This window comes from Octopus sinensis, linkage group LG12, assembly GCF_006345805.1.
Source record: "Octopus sinensis linkage group LG12, ASM634580v1, whole genome shotgun sequence".
Taxonomy (NCBI): Eukaryota; Metazoa; Mollusca; class Cephalopoda; order Octopoda; family Octopodidae; genus Octopus; species Octopus sinensis.
In genome coordinates, this window is record NC_043008.1 from 29530670 (window position 1) to 29540669 (window position 10000).

At 33.2% G+C, this 10000-nt stretch overlaps 1 protein-coding gene and 1 non-coding gene across 7 annotated transcripts in view; one reads left to right on the top strand and one right to left on the bottom strand.

Annotated features, from left to right (window-relative positions):
- The window catches only part of LOC115217977 (protogenin A-like), a 1479291-nt gene that overhangs the window by 282318 nt on the left and 1186973 nt on the right, over positions 1-10000 (top strand). The gene's annotated exons all lie outside the window — the stretch shown is intronic.
- Positions 2212-2285, bottom strand: Trnai-aau. The gene has a single exon. It is a non-coding gene; the product is annotated as a tRNA-Ile (tRNA).

Sequence of the window (10000 nt, forward strand, 5' to 3'; positions counted from 1 at the left end):
TTTTTATCAATAAACAGAGTTTTGTTCGGTAATCATCAGCATATTAATTAATTTTAACATACACCACACACATATTCTTACTTACATATACATATATAACTTCATGTAAATGCACACATATATCTGCGTTTGTGTGTGTGTGCATGTGTATATGTATGTATTTATCTATCTATATTTAGACAATTCTTTTTTAGAATAAATGAATTACGAAGTTACAAAAAGGAGAATGTAAATATCAGGTTGAAAAACCCATTTTGTATGGAAAGTTTTGGAGGCTACCAGTCGGACTCGAACTCTCTAATGCCTACATATGCAGTTTCCATTCCCACTGGCAGTTTCAAACGTCTTTTTTTATCCGTATGGTTTCTGAACGTAAAATTTACATGCTGTTATTTCTATCTAATCCATTATTCCAAAACAGATTTATTTCACGTTCCTCGAAAGATTAAAATATTCTTTTGACATCAGTTATATCTCGCTATCTACAATCCTTCTCTCTCTGTCTCTATCTTTCTCCCTTGCTTTCTCTCTCTCTCTCTCTCTCTCTCTCTCTCTCTCTCTCCATATATATATATATATATATAAGTGTTAAAATGAATAAGCGCTAAAAATGTATAATATAACCGATAGATTATAGAACTGATGTTTTAACATCATTGCATTATCCTCCGTAATGGAAATGAGTTAAGACGAAGTTATATTGGGAAAATGAAAGCTCAGAACATTATATTTGTAAGAATGAAATCACTTTTACTTTCTACGAATGTTGCCATAATTAATATGCAAATATCAACTTCCATATAATCCTCCCATAAGTGATATATATAAATCCATATTTTGTTTAATTAAATGAATAATGAATCTTATAGTCAACAAAACTTAAAGTTATATATGTATATATATATATATATATTATATATATTATATATATATATATATATATATATAATATATATATATATATATATATATATATATATATATATATATATATATTATATATATATATGTATATATATATTTTTATACATATATATATATATATATATATATATATATATGTGCGTGTATGTGTGTGGAGTGTGGGTATGTGCGTGCCTGTGTACGTACATATTTATGGATGAATATATATATATATATATATGTGTGTGTGTATGTGTGTGTGTGTGTGTGTGTGTGTGTGTGTGTGTGTGTGCATTAAATTCATATTACGATGAAGGTAAACAAAGTTTTGCTTTATAAGCGTTGAGATGTATTGAAAGTTAAGGAAATAATTTTATTCTCAAATGCAAGATAATGCTAATAATATAGCACGAACAGGATAAACTACCCATATTTTGCAGAAAAATCTGTCGGCAGCCAGCCATGAGTCTAGAAATCACATCCCTTTCATTACGCATCCAGTGCTTCACTTTTGAGCTAAACTGAGACAAGGATGCATACGTCTAGTATGCACTGCACTCATTTGAGTTTTTATTGTATTTGTTCAAGGTTAAGCATAATCTAGAGCACAAATAATCGAAGTATTATCGAAATATCGCCTTCTCAATGTACTGTAGAAACTCCGCTACCCAGTATATTCGTTTTAATATAAGTCGGTGGGATGTTTTTCGAATGATGATGCTTAGCTGATATTAAGAGCTACCGATGCTACATAATCCTTTATTTGTGATTAGTTTCCAATATCTGCTGTTGTACTGTAAGTGTAGAAATAATTATTGTTTGAAGAAAATTTGAATATATACTTTTAAACAATTGTATCTTCAAGTATTACGTTATATTCCGTGACACAAATATACAGAATGAGTTCTGTTAATAATAAATTTGAATAAGCAGCACCAGGAATCGCATCACTGTATATAAACCTGGAAGAATAAGGTTTCTTTTTTAAGAGTGGAAAACCTCTTACAGAACACCAAATGTATGTAAAATCCCAGTTTGCGTTAAGAGGGAATAATAGAAAGTGAATAAGTCGTGTTTTTTGTAAGATTTATATTTATTTATCTGTTTAGATAAGCATCTGTTAAGCAATTCAAGAATAATGCAAACACACATACATACACATGAGCGCAAACACGCCCACACACACTCACGCACACATATACTGTGTGAATGAGGTCTACTACATTGCAACAAACAAATATATGAAGTTTTTCTCAAAGCTCTCTCTCTCTCTCTCTCTCTCTGTATATGTATATATATATATATATATGGCCAGTATGGGACTCGAATCCACTACATTCGCGTTATTAGCGCGACGCTCTACCCAACTGAGTTAACCGGCCAGGATGCATTATGAAATACTATAATATATATATATAGTCTGATTAATAAGTATTCTGACTGTTGCCATAATAACGAATTTAAAGAACAGTTTAGCTGCTTGGTACAGATTGACCTTGGACGCTGTTGTGCACTTAGTTTAGCTCAGTTCCGCTATTTACAGCAGTGCTTTGAAGGAAGGAGTGTAGGGTGTGATCGTCGCATTGACCATAACAGGGAAAGTTGAGCAGAGAATCTACATCAAATTCTGCCAAAAGCTTGGCAATACCTATTCAGACGTCTAGACAAAGTTTTCTACACTTTTTTATCGTTCTCGACACAATCAAGATCTTGTGTCATTTTGGACAGCTGAAAGCAGTTTTGGCACAAACTTGACAGAATCGCATCTCTTACCCAAATCTTCAGAGATAGTGAACTGAGCGGAACTGTAACTAATCTGCTCATCCTCTGATAACTCAAGGATGACGATTCGACGAATTCCCCTCACAGCTTTACGCATGTCTGAGGTAATTTTTCAGTTCTGCTGGTTGCAGATCTCCCTGAACGTTTGTCAATATCGACATTATTCTACCATCTTGGAAACGTCTGAACCACTCGTGTGGGTCATATACTCATCTCCATACACTTTCTGCAACTTATCGTTGGCCTTTGAGCAGGTATCGCCATGAGAACTTCCAGTGTCATGGTCAATGCGCCAATCACATGCTACAACCCTTCCATCTAAGCACTGCTGTAAACAGTTGAACCTAGTTAAAATGTCGAAACTTAATTCACATGCACAGTAGAGAGCAAGATCAATCTTTCCCAAGCGGCTTCACTCCGCGTGTTTTAGCTTTGTTTGTATGGGAGCAGTCCGGATAATTATTGATCAGACGTAGTATAAGTATGTATGTGTGTGTGTGCATATAAACACAGACATACACGCATATAAATATGAATACAATATATATATATATATATATATATATATATTATATATATATATATATATATATATATATATATATATGTATATATATATATATATATATATATATATATATATATATATATATATATATATATATAATATATATATGTATGTGTGTATATATGTGTAAAAAAATAGAAACTGGGACAAGAACGCAAAACATTTAGAAGACGATACAAAAAACACGGACAGGACATTCGAAGCCTTCAATCTTCAGTCAAGAACCGGATCATCCTCGCAATTTCGGCAGATTAATCTTGAGATTGCTCCGACCTGGCCAGCCCCAAAGGAAAATCTAAGCCAAGCGCATTAGATTCCTTCGAAGAAAGCCTCGAATGTATACAAAACAAGGACGGCAAAACGGACGATGTTACACGAATAAGAATACAAAAATATGTAAGAACAATAATAACACGAATAAGTAACACGAATATATACATATTTATATCTGTATGCATATATGTAAATGTGTGTATGTATATGCGTATGTATAACACCAACACCCGCACACCCACATATATATTTCAGCCATATAATTTAGCGTGTTATGAGCAAGGTGCGTTGGTTACTTCCTACCATGTAGGTGTGCTGAATTTGATGCGCCATTACTATTCCTTTTGAAAGTTTTCGCCTTTAAGTGTGAGACTGTTGCTAGTTGAAAGTAGCACAGATCTGTACCTCAAGATATCACAAACGGTGCTTTAAATATCTCTGCCTGAATGAGTGTTCTATTTATCAACTTCCGAATGATAGAAGTTATTGTATTTGTACACATGAATCAGTCTACCGACACAAATAATCCCTAGGGAGGCTTCTAACTATTCTAAAAACTGGTCGACGTTAAGAATCAATTCTGGTATATTTTGTCATAATTACTAAAGCAACATATCATAGTCCTGTTTACATTAATGTTTAAAACGTTTTTGCGCTCCCTTGTAAAAATACAATTCTAATATAGTTTTATTTGAATTTCATATTTCAGTTTTACTATTTTATCAAAATTGTAATTGTTATTTAGACATATATTATTTTGGTTACGAACTATGTAGGACGTGTTCTGTCTCTAGGTACATTACGCTCAGTTGAACATCTGGCATATGTACTTTACTTCAGATTATTTTTATGTCTAGTTGATTATACCTCAGTATGTCTGCTGGTATATCACTTCATGTATAGTATCTATAAAAAAGAATTTAAAGCTCTATCATTTCGAAAATTCGCAGCTAGCAAGCAACCATTCATTATCCTAATTTTGCAGTACAGCTGTCTGTTCCAACATTTCTTTACAAGATGGCACTTGTAGAATATTTATTAATAGGTGATATGTTTTCAAAGATGTAACCATAAAGTATGTTAGCAAAATATACGCTATTTGAATATGTGTATTTGTCAAATGAAAAAAAGTACCTATTTTCTAGATATCTGAAGTAATTGTCCGGATATAAATTGACATTTTAATATGGTAATATAATTTCACCATATTATAATGTCACCTGTAACTTTATGATATTTTAGAATCATATAAGAATTTTGTACAACTGTCATTTGCAACATAACTTACTTTTGCTGCCGATCCACTATCGCTGAATGTTTTCGTTGATTTAATCGTCATATACATATATGTATGGGGGTGTAGGGGGAGATAGAGAGAGATAGAGAGAGGGACAGCATAAATGAGAGCTACAAGAGAGTACAGATAAAACTACAACGAAAACAAAAATTGTGTCGTAGCTGACTCAGTGAATAGCAATATTAGCTCATCATTACGTGGGTAGATATATATTAGAAAGGGAGTATGAAAAGCGTACGCATGTGGTTTCACTTTACAGCTGTAATTTATAATTCAAACTCACTTGGAGAGTTGTTAGAGTAAATGTATTTTACGTACCTTACATATGTTCCTAAAATATCTGTGCATAAGTTGCATATCTCATTAAGCAAATATTTCCAAATAAAAAGTAACTATTCCGCCTCAGGAAGAAATAAGGAAAACATTTAACAAAAGTTATTAGTTGTTACTAATTCCATTGTCAAGGTATTAAAGAGTATCAATTATTACGGATGTTCCTTCCTTAATTCTTTCTCCCTGAAGACGGAATATATGGAAATCATTGTTCAACGAAATGAGCACCATATGCACAGCTATTTCAGAATCTGCTGTAAAATACGTTTTGCATATTCACACTTACATCACTACAATTATGTTGGAATTAAAAAGTAGATGCTGTAAAGTGGGACGATATACTTAGCCTGCTTTTATTTCGTTTCTAACATATATGTGTGTGCATGAGTTTGTGTATATGTGTTTATGTGTGTGAACGTGTATGTGTATCTGTTTGTGTGTGTGTTTTTTTTTTTTGCATGTATTTACAAGTATACCATCGGCGATTACTTTTCCTGTGGAGTTTTCATTTTCCTACGAAATGTTGAATGTGCTCGAAAAGTCGAATTTTCTCCTTTCACCGAACTTCAAGCACATACATTTCTAATGCACGTCCGCACATCCTCATGCTGTCCCTTTTTATGCATGTATTTGAATTGACTATATATATACGCGTATACATATATTTGTATGTATGCATATGATTAATGAGTGACGCAGAAGATGGCGGTGACGCAGAATATTTACTAATTACTACAGTTGCTTTTATCCATCTGGCATCGATCTCTCACGGGAAGGATACTCAACGACTGCTTATATACTAGCAAATGCCCTTTCACCCAATGCAGTGGGAATGAACTTGAGTAACCGTTAACCAAATAAGTAATCATAATTTGCTTTCAGGTATGAATGAATTAAATTTGACTCTAGCCTCTCCATTCTTACAAACACTAACTTGATATTTAATTTACTGTGCGCGAAGGCACGCCTGTGAGTAAGCTCGTCATTTCGTGGATGTTTTCACGAGCAAGTGTACGTGCGCCATACATTCTAAACGAGGGCGTTATACATCCGTATCTGTTAACGGTTATATTTAGTACTTCTTACCCTGTGTTGTGTTTTCGTTACTTTTTGCAGCTGTTATTTTATTTATTTATTTATTTATGTTTTTGATCGATCTTATTTAAAATTAAGCAGTATCATTTCCTTTGCTGCTTTTCTCTACACAAACCGAGAAGATATCCTACGGAACAATCATTATTTTAATGAGATACATCTTGCAATCAGCTGTAGTCATATCTAAACTGTCGCATACTTCTAAGCAGTTGTTAAGTACACCATTCGTAAGGCACCAATGCTAGAATTGTAGTGATTAATAAACATTCTCGTGATCTTCATCTTCTGTGTCTTTCATTCATCAAATACATAATCTGTGAAGTCTGCGAAAGTGAACCGGAAAGCCATCAAGTGTGTACCATATGATTTATTATCTGATATATATATATATATATATATATATATATATATATATATATATATATGCATACATATATATACATATATATATATGCATATATATATATATATGTATATATATAACGGGAAGCTTTATGAAAATAAACAAAAGACGAAGGCAGGTGGAAAACAAACGAACAATTATATATATATATATACATATATATATATATATATATATATACGAGGTGAAGTCAAAAATTATCCGCACTTACGCCATAACGTATCTCTATTGCTGTCAAACAGCCAGTCCACATGCTTGTTTAAAGTTGCTACTATTGTATTCACGTGATCAAAGTTTCAGCATCATCGCACCCTTTTTCTTTCCTGCTTTACATAAATCATCGGAGGCTTTTAGCACTACGAGTACAGTGCATTTCCGCGTAGAAGTTTGTATGAGTGGATCGAGATATCTAAAATTAGCGGGTCAAGCGTGACGCACGAAGAAGGAGCAGGACGCCTGTCAACCTCCTCCATTGACGAGAAGGTTCAGCAACCTCGAGAGATGGTAATGGTGAACCGGTTCACCATTACCATCTCACGGATCACTGTTCTTTTTTCTTTGGTGCTCAATGCTAGTGGAGAGGCCATACTTTCACTGTAACGCCAGAACGGAAAATGGCGCGATCAGGCTCAAGCTTCGATCACGTAACCTCCACAGTACCCACTATCAGCACGCACACGTAGAAGACAAAGTGACAATAATAAAGGTATGTTATGGCGGGGTGCGAATAATTTCTATACATATGTATACATATATAAGGTATATCTATGTATGTATTTATCCATCCCTCCTCTCTTTATATACATATATATATATACACATACATACATACATACATACATACATACATACATATATACATACATATATATACATATATATATATATATGCATATATATATATATATGTATATATATAACGGGAAGCTTTATGAAAATAAACAAAAGACGAAGGCAGGTGGAAAACAACGAACAATTATATATATATATATACATATATATATATATATATATATATACGAGGTGAAGTCAAAAATTATCCGCACTTACGCCATAACGTATCTCTATTGCTGTCAAACAGCCAGTCCACATGCTTGTTTAAAGTTGCTACTATTGTATTCACGTGATCAAAGTTTCAGCATCATCGCACCCTTTTTTCTTTCCTGCTTTACATAAATCATCGGAGGCTTTTAGCACTACGAGTACAGTGCATTTCCGCGTAGAAGTTTGTATGAGTGGATCGAGATATCTAAAATTAGCGGGTCAAGCGTGACGCACGAAGAAGGAGCAGGACGCTGTCAACCTCCTCCATTGACGAGAAGGTTCAGCAACCTCGAGAGATGGTAATGGTGAACCGGTTCACCATTACCATCTCACGGATCACTGTTCTTTTTTCTTTGGTGCTCAATGCTAGTGGAGAGGCCATACTTTCACTGTAACGCCAGAACGGAAAATGGCGCGATCAGGCTCAAGCTTCGATCACGTAACCTCCACAGTACCCACTATCAGCACGCACACGTAGAAGACAAAGTGACAATAATAAAGGTATGTTATGGCGGGGTGCGAATAATTTCTATACATATGTATACATATATAAGTGTATATCTATGTATGTATTTATCCATCCCTCCTCTCTTTATATACATATATATATATATACACATACATACATACATACATACATACATACATACATATATACATACATACATATAAACATACATACATTCATATATACTCACACACATACTCACACACACACACACATACACTCACACACACATACACTCACACACACATGTGTATTAGTTTGCAAAGGAAGTCTGGTCTCATTTTTGGCACGATGAATTTGAGAGTACATATTTAATATACTTAGGATAAAGTAAACATTTATGTCTTTAGATTAACTTATACATTAATGGATAAATTCCTATCGACTTTACTCTTTTGAAATTGATTTGAATTAGACCTGTATAAAATTTAATACTGTGTAAATTCAACAGAATCTACGAAACATTTTCTTTCTATGGATACTATGCTTGAAGCGTGCGGAGAGGACAACAATGCTTTGTCCAGTTTTACCCGGGAAATAATTCTGTCGAATATTATTCTCGGCTCGGATGAAAAAGGTTAGTTAATCTAAATATCCTAAATTCTATGATTGAAGAAAATAGAATACACATTTCACGAAAATTAGCAATATTGTTTAAATCAAGTTACACTTCGAACATCAACCAACTTTATAATCAAAGAAAGGATCTTATCTGTCGTAATCTTTCTGTGTTTCAACTTAATTAATGTGTTGATTTTGCTCGAAATAGAAATAAACTTCTATGGAATATATCCAGGCTTGAATAACAAGTGATGATACGTGGGTTCTTTACAATCATATCCTAAGATATGATTGTAAATATTGTATCTCATCCAATGAAGACGAAAATTCACCCGCAAGCCATAGCTGTACAAAAGAAAATGCTTATGATCAGTGGTTGGTGGAATGTGAAGTGAATCGTATGTCATAAGATTATAAACAAAAACAAAACGCTTCATGCAACGGTATATTATCGCCAGTTAGATGCAATGGAGAAAAGAATTCGCAGATAATTCGCCCATTATTAGTCATAGAAAGAGTGGCGTTTCTATTACACAATAAGTCAACATATTGCCCAAGTCACTATAAATGTATATATATATAATTTTAAAAAGATATATATATGTGTGTGTGTGTGTGTGTGTGTGTGCATGTGTGTGTGTTTGTGTAAGTATGTATGTTTAGGTAAGAGATGCTCATATGCATTTAATGGCAGTGAAATTGTGAATAATTTTTGTGTGTATATGGAAATTCTTTCCTGCAAAGTAACTAAGATAACTCACGATTATCTGCTAGATACAGGGGAATGTGGAATTGTCGTGTATATTATGGTGATTTTGAAGTGTAGTCAGCATTTATTCTCCGACAATATTGATAAAGCGTCAAATTTGCAAATAAAATTTTTATTCCCGTCGACGATATATTTTTTACGATTATCTCGAAACAAAATTCTCCGATATTAAATTCAAGAAAGAAAGTATATATATATATATTTTTATTTTATTGAAAATTTTAATGATTTTTGGGGTATAGCTTTGAGTCTCACTGATTTCGTACGATCTACTTTATCAGTTTTCTACATATATTACTATAGATATGCAATCTAACAGTCTCTCATCCTCACTCGGTATGTCTGTAGATATGAAAGTACACACAGACACTCATATATACACATACATACATACCTACATACATACATACATACATACATACATACATACATACATACATACATACATATATATATATAGTCTT